Source organism: Hippopotamus amphibius, chromosome 4 (assembly GCF_030028045.1).
Source record: "Hippopotamus amphibius kiboko isolate mHipAmp2 chromosome 4, mHipAmp2.hap2, whole genome shotgun sequence".
In the NCBI taxonomy this organism is placed as follows: domain Eukaryota; kingdom Metazoa; phylum Chordata; class Mammalia; order Artiodactyla; family Hippopotamidae; genus Hippopotamus; species Hippopotamus amphibius.
This window is the reverse complement of record NC_080189.1, coordinates 55,822,304-55,836,182: the sequence shown is the minus strand read 5'-3', so window position 1 is coordinate 55,836,182 and position 13,879 is coordinate 55,822,304. Positions and strand designations below refer to the sequence as shown.

The window sequence follows — 13,879 nt, the reverse complement described above, 5'->3', positions numbered from 1 at the left end:
TTTTCTTTTGTTTAGAGTGATTTGTTTCATAATCTGGTTTCCTAGTAATTATTTCTTAGAATAACTAAGTTTTAATTGGGTTGAAAAAAGAAATGCAAATTCCAAATCTACAAACTGTAGGTTGATCTATAGAAGAATACTGCCACATAAGGGCCTGTGAAACCTGCCGTTTTCTCTATGAAGACATCTCTCACCAAACATAGTAGTGCTGGCTCTCTTTGCTTATACTATGTGATATTTATACACACTCAAAGCCAAATCACCAATGTCCTATGGTGTACATTTACATTTACCATTGAACAATCTGTATTATATCTTTAAAATGAAAACATAACATGTTTGTTTTACCAAGTTAAACAATACAGTGGCATAGAATATATATTAATAATCTCTTCTCTTGTTCCCCATTTTTCACTTCTGATGATACAGCAATTGTTAATGACTTGGTATGTCTCTTTCTACATATTCATGTTTATAAATACAAACCTATCCATATACAGTATTTTAATTTTTAAATGGACTGTACAATAAACATTCTCTGAAATTTTTTAGGCATATAATAATACACAGTGAATAGTTCTTTGAATAAAAAAAAGTATGTAACAATTGTTTTAAACCTGTGTAATGTCCCATAGGATAGAAGTACATAAATTATTTGACCATTCTTCTACTGATGAAAATTTAGGTAGCTTCCAGTCCCTTTTTTCTTAAAAACAATGTTTCAATAAATTATCCTTGCACATCTATGTCTACATACTGATGCTTTCTTTTCTGTCCAGTAGATTCCCCAATATAGAACTGCTTGGCAAATGGAATGCATTTTTCACATTTTAATATGCTGGCAGATAACTTTTCATTTTCCCACCAGCAATAAAAAAAAAAGTCTCTTTTATATTATACATCCCTGGGATGCAAGGACAGTTCAACATATGCAAATCAATAAATAAAATACATTACATTAATAGAATGAAAGATAAAAATCACATGATCATCTCAATACATGCAGAAAAAGCATTTGACAAAATTCAACATCCATTCATGATATAAACTCGCAATATATTGGGTATAGATGGAACATACCTCAACACAATAAAGTCCACATATGACAAACCCACAGCTAACATCATAGGCTATGGTGAAAGGTAGAACTCATAGAGGAAAAGACAAAGTGCCTACTCTCACCACTCCTATTAAACACAGTAATGGAAGTCCCAGCCAGAGTAATCAACCAAGAAACAAACAAGCAAACAAACAAAAAAAACCCAATCAACCAACCAAACAAAAAAAATGCATCTGAATTGGAAATGAAGAAGTAAAATTGTTGCTGTTTGCAGTTGACATGATTTTTTATGTATAAAAGATCTTAAAGACTCCACCAAAAACCTGTTAGAATTAATCAACAAATTCAGCGAAGTTGCAGGACACAAATTCAATATACAAAAATCAATATACAAAAACAATGACTTATCTGAAAAAGAAATAAACAATCCTATTCACAACAGCATCAAAAACAATAAAATACCTAGGAATAAATTTAACCAAGTAGGTAAAAGATCTGTACACTGAAAACTGTAAGACATTGATGAAAGAAATTAAAGAAGACACAATGAAGTGGAAAGATATTCCATGTTCATTACTGGAAGAATTAATACATTGGTAAAATGTTCATACTACCCAAAGTCATCTATAGATTTAACACAATCCTTATCAAGATTCCAATGGCATTTTTTTTTACAGAAAAAAAATGAGAAAGAAGAACAAAGTTGGAGGTATTATACTTCCTGATTTCACACTATACCACAAAGCTATAGTAATAGAAATAGTATGGTACTGGCATAAAAACAGACACATAGACTAATGGAACAGAACTGAGAACCCAGAAATAAACTCATGCATATATATAGTCAGTGTTTGACAAAGGAAGCAAAATACTCAGTGGAGAAAAGACAGTCTCTTTAATAAATGGTGCTGGGAAAAAAATGATACTCACATGCAAAACAATGAAACTTGACCTCTATCTTATACCACTCACACAACCTGGAAAAGGATTAAAGACTTAAACACAAGACCTGAAACCACAGAAAAAAATAGGGAAAAAGCTCTTTGACCTTAGTCTTCATAATGATTTTATGCATACAACACCCAAAACACAGGCAGAAAAGCAAAAATAAACAAGTGGAACTACATCAATCTAAAAAGCTTCTGCACAGCAAAAGAAACAATCAACAAAATGAAAAGGCAAGCTACAGAATGGGAGAAAATATTTGCAAACCACATATCTGAAAAATGGCTAATATCTAAAATATAGAAGGCACTCATATAACTCATTAGCAAAAGAACAAATAGTCCAATTAAAAAATGGGCAAAGGACCTGAATAGAGATTTTTTCCATGGATATTCACATGGCCAAGTACATGAAAAGGTGCCTGACCTCACTAATTATCAGGGAAATGCAAATCAAAACTACAATGAGATTATCACCTCACACTTGTTAGAATGGCTGTTATTGAAAGGATGAGATAACAAGTGCTTGTGAGAATGTGGAGAAAAGGGGACCCTTGGGCACTGCTGGTGGGAATTTAAATTGGTACAGCCACTATGGAAAACAGTATGGAGGTTTCTCAAAAAAAATTAAAACTAGAACTACCATGTGATCCAGCAATTCCACTTCTGGGTATATATCTGAAGGAAACAAAAGAGATTTCTGCATCCTTACATTCACTGCAGCATTATTTACAATAGCCAAAATATGGAAACAACCTAACTGTCCACTGATGGATGAATGGATAAAGAAAGTCTGGCTTATGTATACACTAGAATGTTAGCCAAAAAAGGAAGGGAATTTTGCCATTTGTGACAATATGGATGGACTCTGAAAGCATTATTAAGTGAAAAAAGTTAGACAGAGAAAGACAAATACTGTATGATCTCTCATGTGGAATCTAAAATATACTCAAACTCATAGAAGCAGAAGACACATTGGTGGTTGCCAGGGGTGGAGTGTAGGGGCAAAGGTGAGGAAATAGGTGAAAGTAGTTACAGGGTACAAACTTTCAGTTATGAAATGAATAAGTTCTGATGATGTACTGTAAAGCATGGTGACTATAGTTAAAAATACTGCATTGCATATTTGAAAGTTGCTGAGAGAGTAATTTTGAAAGTTCTTACTACAAAAAAATTTTTTGAAACTATGTGAAATAATGGATGTGTTAACTAATTTTGTAATATATACACATATAAAATCACTGTGCTGTACACCATAGACATACACAATGCTTTATGTCAATTATAACTCAATAAAACTGAGGGAAAAGACAGTGTTCTAGCAAAGTAAAACACTGAGGTATGATGCAGAGTGACCAGTGTGAGAGGGGCACTTTAGGTTGGGTGATGAAGGAAGGTGAGTTTCAAACAAAACAGTCAACCAACACAATAAACAAAGTCCCCATTGGAAATCTGGTTGAAGTTTCATTTAAATGTGTATTTACCTGAAAAGGCTGATATAAAATCTTTGTACATAACAAACAACATGTTGTGTCTTTCCACTTAGAAAGAATTTATGTAAACATCCTCCAGTAAAATTCAATGATTTCTTTTCCATATTGATCTCATTTCTTTTTAATAATTTATTACTTAATAGACTTAATTCTGCTTATTAGTTGGTGTCTTTTGTTAGTGTTGTCTTCCTTGAATTATTAGCTTTTAAAGAAAAGAATCAAAGTGATTTATATTGCTTTGTTATGGTATGTTTCACGTATAAGAATACGATTAGATAAAAAGAACAAAAAGAAATTTAAGAACACGTTCAGCTTCCTATCTCTAAATACAAAGTTTATTCAAAAGAAATCTGTGCAATGATTCATTCATTCAGCTACTATTTATTGAGCAACTACTTTGTGCCAGGTATACTTTTTGGAGCTGAAGATACAGCTCCAAACAGAAGACCTTCCTGCCTGCAGGGAGCTCGCAATCCCATAGGGGATGTTCAAGGATGGAGTGAGCCTGGAGGATGAGGTGGCTGAAGCAGACAGATAGCCCAGGAGAGATGGGCAGAAGACCAAATCACACAGGCTCTGTGGCCTTTAAGATATGATTTAGACTTTTTTTTAAAGAATCACTCTGGTTTCTGTTTGGAGAATATACTACCAGAGGAAATAGCATGCATTAACTGAAGTGCAGGTATGACTATAAATATCCATTATTCTAAAGCTACAGGCAATAGTGCTCACCAATGATTATGTATTTATTTGTTTCAAAAGAATATCTAACATCTGAGTTTATTCACCACTAGACTGCATTATGTAAGGCGCAACATAATTCAGCCAGTTGGTGTAGAACAGAAATAAAGGCAAATTCTAGGTTTGAGAATTAAGTGACAAAGAAAGGAGAAATGGGAAGAATAGTTTTTTATAGAGGTTTAAAAAAATTATTATCTAAATAAAGTCTGGTATTTAAAAAGCAAGATATATCTTAAACATTAATTACATCAAATGTCCTTGTAAAACTAATTTGATCTCCTTAACTTTGTATTTCTCCACAAAGCAATTTTAATAATTTGCTATGATTTCGGGAAGGAAAAGGAATTCCATTACAGATAAAATTAATACAATCTTGCATTTACAAGTAAATTATTATTCTCAGCAATTAATGACTGCACATAAATATGAGTTCTAAGAATGCCTCTATTTAGAGCTTGACAGGATATGCTAATAGAAACTTTTTTTTTGGAAATACAATATGTCAGTTTTAGCTGTGCCTAAGAGCCAAAATTGATAGTGAAACATGCCATACGAAAGTAGAAAAAATAAGGAAAAACGAAGTCTTCCTACGTTTACCTTTTGTCATTACTCACATAAACGCTTAATTCTTTTAGCAAATGTCACCCCAGGCACCTGCCTGTATGCCAGGCACTGCACTGGGTGATGGGCACACAAAAATGAGGAAGTCCTGGTTACAGTTCAGTGGCCCAGAAATGTAAATACAGAATTACCAACACAGGGTGAAAAGTGCTACAATGTGGATATGGACGCAGTCCCCTGGGAGCCCAGAGGCAGAGCTACTAACTGCATCTGTTTTCTTTTCCAAATGAAGACAGGATAAACTCAAATATCTGAAGCTAGCTCCAGTAACACACAGGACCTGATCTCTTGTATCCAACATCTTTCAGATCTTAACTGTCAAAGTACATAATTTCAAATGGGGCCATTTCTAACATTTTCTGCAATAAGCACCCTTAATGTTTATAATTAGATTTTTTAAATTCTATTTTTAAAATGATTTCCATTATGAGTAAAAGTAATGTTCCATTAGAATGAAAGCAATCTAATTCACTAGGTAAGTTTTGGAAACCAAAAGATGCTTAAATTAGTGCCCCAAATGAGTAAGAGGTGTGTTTAATAAAATAGTCAACTACTTATGAATAATTTTAACAGATTATTCGAGTATTTGATTAGGAGTGTTTTATACTGTTCTTCAGTTAGGTTTATTCTGTTCTTACTTTAATGTCAGCTTTCTCTTTCCAATTATGTTTAAACTGGAAGTTTAGAATGCCGTGTTTTAAAGCATTGGCTAACTCACAGCATAACTGAGAAGTGCAATTAATTTAAACCTGCAGGCTGATTTTCACCTTGTCCTCTTATTGCAGGGACACTACAGAGGATGGTCACACACAGCGGGCGGCCAGGGAGGAGAGCTGGGAGAGAAGGAGAAATCACTTGCTCTGCGACGTGGTGGGGGTGGGGGACAGAGCTGGAAGGGTTTTGCTCACAGCGCCATGCTGATGCACAGCGATTCGTTGCAATTCACAGGAAAATATTGGAGAACAATGCTATATATTCTAAAGTTTCCCAGCTTAAAAGAGCTAAACCTGAAATGGCTTGAGGCTGTGTGAAAACAGAACCTAAGTTGGAATTTACCCATTTGCTTATACGTAGGTACTGTATGCTCAAGGAGAGTAATTTTAATTTTTATTCTCTTTATCCCCTTCTTACCAATGTTTTTTGGATCTTATATGAAACTGATATGTTTTCAACTTCAATAACAGGAAAACGTATCAGTAAGTAGTCAAATCAACGAACCAATTAAAAACCCCAAGTATGTTCAAAGGATTTGAAAGGCTAAACCTGGATTTGTAAGAACACTTTTTTTGGGGGGGAGGGGTACGTGGAAAGGAGGGGTGGCAATAGAGGCAAGATCATTAAACGTCTCAAACTTTAGTACCTCTTTTGCAAATGGATTTAGTAGCATCCAATTTTTACATAATATTATGGAATAACTATAAGTCAATATAAAAATGAATAATGTCCAAAATGCCACAGGAAATGTCAGGTGTATTTTATAATCAACACCTCTAAACCACACATTCAACTATCCACAATTTAAATTCTTTTGGATTATTCTGCATATTAACAAATGCATTTACTCTTTTCCCCTGAGTTTGTAAGAAGCAGCACTGACTTAAGTTGAGCTGCGACCAGGCTATCGTCTGGTGGAGGTGCTGAACCTAAAGCCTTTCTCACGGTTGCCTCAGTAGAGCAAAAAGGGTCCAGTCCTTTATGAAGATGAACAAGAAACACAGTCATGAATCACTCTGGCGATACTTCCAACAATCACTTTAATTACTTGTTTATGTAACAGATAATAAATAGCCTGGAATCTTTTAGGTTAGAAGACATGAGTATCCATTCATTCTCTCACTCATTCTACAAATATTTCTTGTGTGCCTACTGTTTGACAGGCATTGTCGACACAGCAGTGCATGAAACATACAAGGTCATCTGTAGCCTACAATGAATCGTGGGACCCAATACTAAGGGCCCATCAGTGGAAGAAAATTCTATTTTAAAGTATTCACAAGAGTTGTTATGCGAATGTGACTTTCTTATGGTTATAAGGAAAACCAAGGCAGCAGTCAGCACTTGCTGACATTCTGACCAAGATGTAGAAAAGCTGGATTTAAACCATCTATGGTCCTCAGACCAGAAGTAAAGCGGAATTCAGGCACAGTAGGTGAGAGTTTATTCCAAATAGAGAAGGCTAGACTTGTTCCAAAATATGGGGAATTTAGGTATCTCAACTCCAAAAAAGCATAGTGATCCAAACAGGCATTTTAGAAGTGAGATGTATGTCTGCACAACTGTAATTCTCAGCTTTAAAACACTTGCTATCCCTCAAATATACAATGGTTGTGATTTGACACAGTTCCAGCGTTACCAGCGAGAGGCTCTGACGCGACGCATTAACGCAGAACAGAATCGCACCACCCTGTCGCTATCACCCAGCGAGGGGTTTCCTTAAAATGCTGAGTAGCCATCTTCAGTCCTGAAAACGGGAGACTGCAGCATCCTGCCCTGCCCTGGCTGCAGCAAATCATCCTTCAATTACCAACAGTGTGCATTTTAAAATGAGCAATCTCTGAGCAACTTCTAGAAACAAACGTCTGCTCTATACGTTAAACATTCTTCCTTCCTACGGCATTTGGTTTTCTTAGCAGACATACAAATGTGGGTTTGTGAGCGCACATTCCCAGTGGAAGTCTTCAAACCAACCACACCTTTCTCAGCCTAAAAGTCACGGAACACTTCTCTTTCCATAAGATGTTTTTCTTTAGAGAAGTAAAGTTTCATCAGTTAGGCATTTATTACAGTCTAAAGTGTACCATTCACAAATGAGACTGAATCTTTACAGCTCCCGGAAAAAAAAGAAGAAAGGTTTTGTCTCACTCTCCATGCATCCCCACCCATCCCTCCATCCAAACTCTCCACAGGGAGAAAGAGATTGGGAAGATGGCACTCAGCACCTTCTAGGGGAGATGTGAGCAATCAGATAGTCTGACAACTTCATTCTACAAATGAATAAACTGAGGGTTAAAAGGTTGAATTGCCTGAGCCCATGATACAGGCTGGTGGCACTGGCTGAATCAGGACTCTACTTCTGGTTTACCATTTGTTACCAAAGAGCTTGGTACCTTTTAGTACCTTGAAAATGATCTGTGTCTTCATTTAATTCTGAGTTCCACTCTTAGGCTGAAATTGTAATTCTTTTCTCAGATATGATTGTAACCAAATTACACAAATTGGACAGTATACAGGGATTTTAATCCTCTCGGAGTGGGAGGGAGCAGAATTACTGAAGAAGTCTTTATTTGGTGACTGGCATTCCATATCAACTTTGGTGAAATAAGGCGTGGATAACTCCCAAACTGAATGTTTCAAAATTCCAAGAATAGAAGTAATGAAACCAGTCTACCTAAGGTTTTTTGTTTGTTTTTGCTTTTGTTTTTAATGAGGCTGCAATCAGAACAACTTCATTTCTCCTTGAAAATTTCATCTCACTACATTTTCTATGGCATTTTCTGGACACTCTGTTAGTCTCCATCATTACTGATGCCCTCTAGTGAAAATAAATGGGAAATTCTTCAAGCAGATACAGAGAAAGGCAGTACCGACAGTCCCTGCTTTGCACTGAAATGAATTTCTACAATTTATAAAAATACCTCCCCCACAGGTCTGCCTGTTGGGGAAGAGCTGAATTATTATTTTACATTTTTCAGTGATTATCACGATTTTTGGCTATTTAAAATTTTTATTTAGAGCGTTGGCCATATGTATGACTGTTTGCATATCAAATCCTTGGTTGGTTATGGACCTATGGGGAAAAGCCTATGCCCCATGTCCATAGCACCACGGTTAACTGGTGTGAGAATAATTTCCCCCTGAGCTGGGACTTGCTATTACAGACCCTTCTCAGCCCAGAGCTGTGGGCAGAAACTACCGATCAAGAGGAGCTCACACTTGAGATAAAGCCTCTTTCCATCCCTGAAATAGGTCCGTGACTTTTTGTAGCCAGCAGGTCCTTTTGAAAACATAAAACACCAATTTCCTCCCCTGCTCAAAAACCCTCCACTGATTTCTTTCGCACTTCAAGTAAATCCTAGCTCTTCACCTTGGCCTTCAGGGACTCACCCCCACCACTCTGTCTGTGGTCAGTTTCTCCAGCCACACTGACTTGTAATTTGTCTACTATCTGCCTCCCCTCTAGCACGGAAGCCCTACAAGCAACGGGTTTATCTGCTTTGTTCACGACTGTGTCTTCAGCACCTAGCACGCTGCCTGGCACCTCGCGAGCACTTGTGAAGAATCCGAGCTCACGAGAGTATCTGGAGCACAGTGCCTGCTGATTGAGACGTGGCCGCTCAACTCCAGCATTTTCTCCCCTGCTCAGTGACTCCCGGCATGACTGCCACAATCAGAAAGTACACAAGTCAAGACAGTCTGCCCTTCTTGTCACATTTAACATTGTTTTAACTTCCCCTCCCCTATAAAGTTCACTTATTTTATAAATTTACTAATTAACTGGCTTGTTCACTGTATGACCAGAGGGGCATTTACTGGTGGGATGAGGAAGAGCCCAGCTGAAGAAGGTGGTGCTTGATGGCGGGGGCAGAGAGCTCTAAATGTCCTGCGCCTTCGGGCAGGCAGACCCACGAGGTTTTTAGCAATCAAATCTGGGATAAGGGCCATATATTTGCAGACAAATTTTTCAAGTTGATTTTTACAGGCGTCACATAGTTACACCCTGTATATTCAGCTGTAACCCATGACCATGACATCTGCTATCAAAAAAAAAAAAAAAGACACAAAAAAGATTCTTGAGGTAAAGCATAAAGTGCGAACGGAAACACCAGGCAGGGGATGCAGTATAAATGGTGCAAAATATTACTTTGCAGTTACATGCCCCTAACAGTTTAAAAGCACTTTTATACCAATTCTACAGCTAGCTCAAATCTTCTGAGAAACAGGTAACCTGTAAGTATGTAAAAAATAATAAAAGAGGATGGAAAAATGGATTATCTCATTTAATTTCCATAGGCAGTCTGTGAGCTGGAGGGAGTAGATGGGATGCTTCTGGAAGAGTGAGGAAGATGACCCTCTATGGCCACAGGTTCCCCTGATAGCAGGTGTGGTCGGTGCAGGGCAACATCATGGCACAAAACCACCCTCCTCGCAACCTCCCTGCACTGAATATCCCACCAAACAATTTCTACTGCTTCCACAGTTTTTCTATCACCCTCTTAAAGACTAGGGGAAAGTCCGGAGTGTGATCAAAGGCTAAGGGTTCAGATCTCCTCCAGTCTGCAAATCACAGAATTGCACAGTTCCCATAATATGTACCAAGGACTATACATTTAAAACTAAACACCCACAGAGGGTGTTTTGGAGTTGACAAGTTATTGGAAGCACAAGTTTCAAAGAAGACGCCCATGTTTAGCAGGTGGAGGGTGGGTTCTGGTATATACAAGAAGATATATCGAGATCTTTTTTAAGATGCCACCAGGCAGGGCTTAGAAGGGGCTAACAAATTCTCGCTCAGACTTCTATGTTTGCAGACAGGGAAGCTCACTTAAAGAGAGTGGCAGGTATCTGTGAGAATAACAGGCCAGGGACTGAAGACCTGGGTTTGAGTACTGGAGATGTGGCCTTGGGCAAGCCACGCAATTTCTCTATGCCTCAGTCTCCCAGTTTCCTTGTCTGTAAATTGGGATAACAGTATTAGGATGATAACATTAGAGCAACTCAGAGTTATACTAAACACCAATTTGAGGTAACATGTTGAAATGCTTTGTAAATAATAAAACACAACATAAAACGTAAGGTGTGGGCTTCCTAGGTGGTGCAGTGGTTAAGAATCCGCCTGCTAATGCAGGGGACACGGGTTGGATCCCTGCTCCAGGAAGATCCCACATGCCACGGAGCAACTAAGCCCGTGCGCCACAACTATTGAGCCTGCGCTTTAGAGCCCGTGAGCCACAGCTATTGAGCCCATGTGCTGCAACTACTGAAGCCCACATGCCTAGAGCCCGTGCTCCGCAGCAAGAGAAGCCACAGCAATGAGGAGCCCGTGCACCACAATGAAGAGTAGCCCCAACTCATGGCAATGGAAGAAAGCCCGCACACAGCAAAAAAGACCCAACACAGCCAATTAAATAAATAAATAAATAAATTTATTAAAAAAACCAACCAACCAAACAAACAAAAAGAACATAAGGTGTTATCACCATGATATTCTATTTCTGAAATAATTTACATCTTCCCTCTGGAATTAAGAACTCTGGATCTATTTAGTTTTGGGACCTCAGCTAGGCCTGTGAATAGACAGGATTGAGGAGAAGTTTTTCACCTTATTACAAAGGCAGAGTACAACTAAGTCCATATTTATATGTTGCCTTCAAGGTCAATGTGTCTGTGGGCTTAGTTTTGCAAAGAGAATGTTTAAAATACTACTATTTTGCAATCTGCCTCCAATGGCAAATTCTTTTGTTTTTATCTTAGGTCATTCATTGCAAGAAATTCCAACTTTTTCAAACTTTCCTTAATCAAACTGCTTTTTAGATTAGATAACTTTCTCTTTAGAATAATATAATCACTTTAGAAATCCTCTGTCCCTTGCTTGATTTGGGAAAATAGAATTATTTCAGTCTAAATTTCATTACTTTTAATTGCTTCTGGTCTAGCAACATTTTTCTCTCCCTGGATTTTACAGTGCCTTCCTTTCTTAAACTCCTAAATAATAATTGGCCATTAAAGAGCTGTTGAATGCCCCCTTTTGTTGGAAGCATTTAAGAGATGAACAACGGTATCATACATGGGCTCTACATGTTATTTCGGGGCCAAACTATTTCATACAAAGTGATGTCTGTGGTTCCATGTTTTACTAAACACAGAGATCAAATCACTTCTACTTTTTTGCTATTTTCTTGATAGACAAATTGTCAATAAACTGTTCATCAGAAGAAGGTCAACGAGAAATCGTAATACATCCACGATTCATGCTGCAAAAAAGAGCACTCAACTGAAACCCAGGGAGACGTCCTGGGATCTACTTCCACTTCTGACACTGACTTTGGGGACGTTCTTTAACATCTCTGACCTCAGATTCCTGGCCTGACAAAGGACTGAGCAGGGCTAGATGCCCCCTGGAACTTCTCCTAGCTCTGATGTTCAATTTGCTTAAATAGTTATAGCATAACCAAAACATGGCTCCCACTCCCAGCTCAAGCAGCCCCATGGTTTTCCTTGACAGCAGGAAATTCCAAAAGCTTCTCAGAATTCTCCATCCCTCACCGTGATTCTACCAGTCAGGAGAATCTCAACTGTCTACCTATATTCTGCCCTGACCTGGGGTTACCACAACTCTACAAAGCCCAAACAACGCCTCCAATGCATACCCAAGATGTCTTTTTAAAAAATATTAATGCTAAGCCTGTCTTATAACAAAGAATTTCAAGCCTCACTTCACCAGAGGTATATGAGCCATGTGCCCTCTGTTGCGGGCAAAGCAGGTGGGGCAAAGTGGTCCTGGGACTCACACAGGGAGCCTCTTCCTATCCCAGAAGGAAACGGAGCCGGGGCATCACGCAAAAGCATCCCGGTAGTGAGTCACTATGAAACAATTGATAGGGAAAATGTAGTAATTTTGCAGTAGACTCATACTTTTTGATAGAGAATGGGGTTTGGCCTGTGATGAAACTCATCAAAGGCGGCAGAATTACTGAAGTGCTAAGAATACCACAGTGTCACCTTTCACCTCGGAGGCTGGCCCACAGCAAGCATCCTGAGGAAAGTGACAGAAGGAGACACTGGTGTGAGAGGTGGGGAGAAGGGGGGGGAAGGGGAGAGAAGGACAGAGATGGACTGGAGAGGGAGGGGGATGGGGATGGGACCAGGGAGAGGGAGAGGGAGAGACCCCTAATTTTGAGACCATAAGCCACAGAACCTGAGGGTGGGGGAAAAGAGAAGCCAATCAGGTTCAAAGAAGAAACAAACACACTTCCCACTTCTTTCGAGAGAAACTTAAATAGAAGTAAATGATGGGAAAGCAGCCGCTCCCAAGGTTAGACTCCTTATTATATGTAATACCCACACGTGTGTGTGTTTGTACATGTGCACGTGTGTGTTACATATATGTTTATTTATTTTATGCAGCTGTGGCCTGTCACAGCTGCCTGGTTGCTACGGGAATGAGCTGAAGTTAAGGAATTTTGGGTTAGCATAAATATAAGTGCAGAAGAGGACACATACCGGCTAAATACTAAAGAATAAATCCCAGTTGTTATCTAATTCTTCTTTTACTATCTTAATGATTCTTCTTAAAATGTTCCTCCAGTTTTGCTCTACTTGAAAACAAGTTAAGTTCTGAGCTAAAATGGAGAAGTTGAGAAGGTAAGATCATCTTATTCACGCATGTTTCATCATCTCTCCTCTAGACTCCCGTCAAGGTCTCCTAACTGGTCTCCCTGCTTCCTCCCTGCGCCCCCATTCTCAGCACAAGAGCCAGGGTGATCTTATTAAAATGCAACCCAGATCGTGCGCTGCCGTGTGCAAAACCGTCCAGTGTCTCCTATTTCATTTCGAGCAAAGGGTGAAGGACCCCTAGCAGCCTCTCAAGGCCCTGTGTGACCTGACCCAGTGCTAGTGCCTCTGGCCTCATTTTCTACCTGCCCTCTCCTTCCCTCTTCAGGGCTTCTGTACTTGCTGTTCTCTCAGGAAAGTTCTTCCCCCAGATACTGTCCTGGGTCTCTCTCCCTCATGTCCTCCAGTCAGTCCTTAGGTTTTCAGTGAGGCCCTCCTTGATGATATTTACAATTTAAAATTGCACATCACCCCCTTCCCTGGCACTTCCTGAGCCCATTTCTCGCTCTATTTTCCTCTGTTATACTCACCACCACCTAATATACTATTTTACTTATTTTATGTCTCTCCCACCTATCAGGATCTTTTGTGTTTTGTTCACTATAATATTCCCACTTCCTAATCATACAAATGGTGCTCAATATGTATTGTTGCATTAATAAACTTAATTCTATAGAAATAAACTATGA

The 13,879-nt window shown here is 38.7% G+C and overlaps 1 protein-coding gene across 1 annotated transcript in view; it reads right to left on the bottom strand.

Moving 5' to 3' along the window:
- The window catches only part of CDK14 (cyclin dependent kinase 14), a 534,565-nt gene that overhangs the window by 126,300 nt on the left and 394,386 nt on the right, over positions 1-13,879 (bottom strand). The window lies entirely within an intron of this gene.